Source organism: Ornithodoros turicata, chromosome 2 (assembly GCF_037126465.1).
Source record: "Ornithodoros turicata isolate Travis chromosome 2, ASM3712646v1, whole genome shotgun sequence".
Taxonomy (NCBI): domain Eukaryota; kingdom Metazoa; phylum Arthropoda; class Arachnida; order Ixodida; family Argasidae; genus Ornithodoros; species Ornithodoros turicata.
Window position 1 is genome coordinate 64,313,320 of NC_088202.1, and position 5,105 is coordinate 64,318,424.

Genomic DNA, 5,105 nt, shown 5'->3' on the forward strand with positions numbered 1-5,105 from the left:
CTAATCCAGTGTGACGTTCCTGTTCTTATCGATGGACATAATTCGCACACTCTCGGACAGTATCAATACGGTCGTGGGTTCGGCCAAGGCACGTCGGAACTTGAGTTGCAGACGAACGTTTCCACGCCTGATCGGTGACAGGTGGACGGAGGATTGATCGGGATCCAGGTCGTAGTACAGTAGGAACTTGTTTCCAACGTAGTGGTCGTATTCGTAGGAGACGTGCTTCTCACACAGCTGCTCCAGGAGGTTGAAGTAGCTTCGGTGGTTCAGGTTATTGTTGAAGTCGAACGTGTCTATTCGCTGCGTCCCGTTCACGGTGAGCGTCGCCGACTCAATGTCGCAGTTCACGAATCGGTACGGGTCCCGATTGAATGCTCCCTGGTAGGCAAGGGTGGGCACGAATGCGACCACCACCTTAGACGGTATCTTCTCAGGAAATAAATCTTCCAGGCATGCATCCAGGTTGCCAACTGGTAGCGAACGAATACGCGATTCACTTCCGGCCAGTGTGTAGAGAGCCTTGCGCTTCTGCAATTCCGTTTCGTGTCCGAGGAATAGGCTGGGAGACACGGTGATTTTCTTTATGTACAAAGTGGCACTCATGATTTCCACTTTATGCGTGTGCTGCTCCTGATCGGTCTTCATAATGCGGAACGCGTCGGAGCCTTGATAAAAAACAAGCCTAATTTCCACTCCCGATATGAGTAGCTTAGGCTGCAGGAAAATGTCCGAGTTGATCTTGGAAACCAGGTCGATGGTCTTGCCGCCACGTGTGAGGTTGTATCGTTCGGTCGGTCCATGAGCGCGAATGTTGTTTTCCGTTTGATGCGCTTCTTCTTGCGTGTACAGACCTGCTTTATGCACGGTATTTTGCTCCGTGGTGCTGGCGTGAAGCAAAATATCCAGGTAGCTTCTATAGCTATACAAATCATTATTCGTAATCATGGTCTGATTCAAGAAGACGGCTACGTTCTTGAAAAGCGAGCTGGCGAACGCGTTGACGGGGTAGACCTCGTCGTAGGTCGTCCGATCGCCAGCCTGTGTTTCCGGTAGCGAACCATCGTCACGTACGATGCGGACTTTCGTCACTATGTACGCGGAGTTCAAATCGAGATAGTGGTGCCCCAAATTCGAAACCTGGAACTCTACGACGGAGGATATGTCAGCGACCGGGTAGAATACCTCATATTCCCCCTTCAGTATATGCCACTGCGTTCCCGGCACGGAAAATAACTGTGTTTCCGACTTATCCAACAGAGGAGTGTCGGGATGTACGACGTTAATCGTGTCCATCTCGCAAATAAATTGTGGCCGCGCAACCAGCGTGATTTATGCCGTCGAAGACGTCCGGTTTTCTCCTCTTTCTTCGCCCACCAGCCCCTCCGAGGTCGCGGAGAATTTCACGGCCCGTATCTTTCGCCGATCTTTTCAGTGCACTTCGGAAAGAGTCTCCCTCCGACAGATTTTTGGCCACGCGCTTAGCGGCCGCAACAGCCGTCTTTTTTAAGTAGGGCGATACGCGTTTAAAGAGTGGAATAGCGAAACGCCCGAGCTGAGAAAAGAAATTGCCTCCCCTCTGGTACAGGTGCGACCTGTATACCGTTGGAACGCCAAATCCGTAGATTGGTACCGCTTTAGTGTACATGCTTAAAGTGCAGCGTCAGCGTCGACCTACCGCGATTTTGTAGCGGTAGCTTGCGACCCGTGTCGTCGCGTATAGAGACGGTGATTGAGGAAATTTCGCGCTGCACTAACTTAAAATACTGAACGGGTAGAAAGCTGAAACTCAGTTGTTCTTTCGTTCTATCGTATACGAATGGAATTAATTTCAGTATCGGATGCCGACCGTTTCCCACTACGGAGGGCGTGACGAGATCCGTGTATATCATAATACAGTTAATGGGAAGATCTATGGTCACTTCGTCGACGCCCGTATCGTTTTCTGTAAATACGGTTTTCGCGCCGAAACCCAGTAGGTACGCAAAGTAATCGGATAATGTAAGCGACACGTTTTCCCGCAAGCTCAACGAACACTTCCTCGCCCACGCATCGTACGTGAGGGAAGCCTCCGGTTGCAGACGCTCATGGATGGCGCTCACGAGAGCTTCGGGTGTTTCGTAGTAATTCGGTGGAAGTGAAATGCGCCGACTTTCCGTCTCTTGAGTGTTTATGTGGACGCGGTACGTCTTCACTATGGGATTACACGTGATGCGCTTTCGGGATCCTTCAACATGGATGTGCTTCACCTGAATGAGGTCCAGGAACTCGGTCGACAAGTTGAAATTCGTCGGGAGAGAAAGCGAGTAAGTGTTGTCTTTGTATTCCACCCGTGATTCTGTATCGTTCGTCGCTCTGAAGAATTCGTTGAATGTGTCGGTAATGAGCGATCGGGGTTCTAAAATTAGATCGTTATTGATCACTATCACCCGGCGAACTCGCATCATAACGGCTCTTTCCTCCGCGAGTGGTAACACGTTTGGGACGGCGCGTACTTTACCGCCCTCCCGGTGATCTCCATCGATGTCGACGATTCCAAAGGCGAGATGCAGCGGTCTGTCGATTAGTTTCGCCGAGCGCACGCGCGACGGTAGCTTAAACACGTAGTGATCTTCCTCGTAAGTCCACTCTATCCCATATTCGGGGAATATTTTATTCAATAGCGTGTCCGTGTCTTCGAACGTGAGCTGTTTTGTTTGCCACTTCTCCGTTGATAGCGTTATCAGGTTATCAGGCGCTTGGTTCACGTTCAGAAAGCTGTTGGGAATGGAAAATCCCTCTAGACCGACGACGTACGAATCATCCAGGTGTAGTGGCTTATCTAACGCGATCGTGAAGTGATTCAGCGTGTTGGACGGGTACAGGTCCATGCTAGCGTTCGAGAGCAGATACACGTAAAATTCATTTTCTGACATCGCTGGCGGGCACCCAAGAATCGTCCAAATCCAAACCAACGAACCAAGTAGTGCAATACCCCGTTAATTTTCTTCTTTCTAATCACCGCGGATATGAGTCGCTTATCGTACGAGGAAAGATGGTGGACGGGCTGCAGCTCCTGCTCGTAGAATGATCCCAGTATTTCTTTTCCCGTCGAATCTTTCACGTACACTACGGGCGGATCGGTCTTTCTCGTTCGCGACACCTCGAACACTTCGGCCGTCCACCTTTGATCGTAGCCTTTGGCGAACACACCGCGATCTAACGCGAGCCTCACCTGGTCCCCTGATTTATACTTGCTCTCGCGCGGGGTCGTCTTACGATTCAATCTGTTGAACAGAGCTACTTCATTTCCGGCGTTCACGTTTTTCGGCTTTTCGCCCGTGACAGAGTGTACCGAGTCGTTATAGTCGGCCACTATCTTCGGCAGCGCGTTGATATAATTAAACTTCCCCGTACTAGTGAAATGCCTGGCTATTCTTTCTCTAATTGTTCTCTGCACGCGTTCACAGGAGGCCGCTTTCATTCCGCTTTGTGTGCTATAGTGATTTAGTAGCGACTGAAAGTACTGACGAACGGGGGAACCCCAAAATTCGCTCCCGCGATCAGTGAGCAAATTCTTCGGAATTCCGTGACGGAAAACTCGTTGGAAGGCTTTCTTTACGTCTTGCGGGCGCTTTGTGCGAATGGGGACCATGTACAGGTACCTCGATAGCGTATCTATGACCGTTAGGATGTACCTGAAGCCCTTGTTAAATTTCTGATATTTGCGCATATCCAGAAGGTCTGCCTGATATAAATCCCGCACGTGAGTTGCGATGATGGAGCGCCGCTTAAATTTTTTCTTCACTGGCTTGTGAAGGGTGTAAGCATCTTCTTTTTTCAGCTGTTCCAGGGCTTCTGTGCGCGTGAGCTTGTGATACCGTCGGTACCGATCCACTCCACCTAACCCTTTCTCCTTGATCTTTCTATAGGGCCCCATATTTGCTCCAGCGAGCAATGCGGTGTATTTTCAGAGCGCTTATAATTTTCGATACTTTTTTGTACCAGCAGGTTTTCTTGATGAGCGCGCTACGACGTGCTAAGTAGCTCACGAGAGCCACAATGTTTGAGCGATTGATTCGCTTCCCTCTATATACTAGCACATTATCCGCCTGCCAGGTGAAAACTTTCTTCAGTTCTTTTAGCACAGATTTCGCGCGTGCTTTATCAACGCCGGAGGGTAGAAGATTAAAATCGAATGGATTGGGTTCCGGTTCGGGCTCCGAATGGACAGGTTCCAGAGGAGGAGGAGGAGGAGGATGATAGTGAGCTCGCTTCAGCAAGTAATAGAGGGCTTCCAGTATTTTGCCCACTTTTACATCGTCCGAATCGTTAGATTTCAGAACTTCACCTATTTCTATTCTATGAGCCATGACCGATGGCTTTGGATATCGCTCGCCCGGCGACTCCCGCCACGAGACTTGATAGCCCTGAGAGGAGCAGTGGAAGTATGGGAATGAGACCACCTCGTTGTCCCCTAATATATTTCTTCAACTGCCGGGGGCACTTATGAAGTGACTTGTAGGCGAGGAAGCGGAGGATTTTTTTGTGTTTCTTCAGGTTTTTATGAAGTTCCGTCGAAAGTGGGATATTTCCGCGTAGAATATTCAGACAGATTTCCGAAAGGATTCGAATGTCGTCGCAGCTGAGCTCTTTAAGTAACTCTGCGCGGTGCGTCGGTTTGCTGGCGGCCAATACTTTGAGGAGCGTGAGATGTCTTCTAAGATCGGCCGTCATTTCGCGAGCGTAAACAGGAACTGCCGGTCGTGCGGTAAAATACCCGTTCGCAGGCTACGAGAGGGAGGTGTTTGCGCGTGCAGATCCACAACTAAATAGCCGTGCGCCTTCTCCGTCGCCTGGTTATATGCGTTGAGAAAATAGGAGAGCCCCTGTTTCCCGAATACCTGACGTCCGAAGGTTTCGATCTGTTGTACGGACCGCGCGTTCCGGAACAATACGATATAACTGGCGTTCAGCGATATCGTTCGAAAAGCGGCATTGTGATAGAACAAGGCTTGTGTGATCAGGATCACGGACGCATTCTTATGGTGGCTACCACGTACAAACAGCGACTCTACCTCCTATAGAACCCCCTTTTCCGTGATTTGATCGTCAATAACTATGAG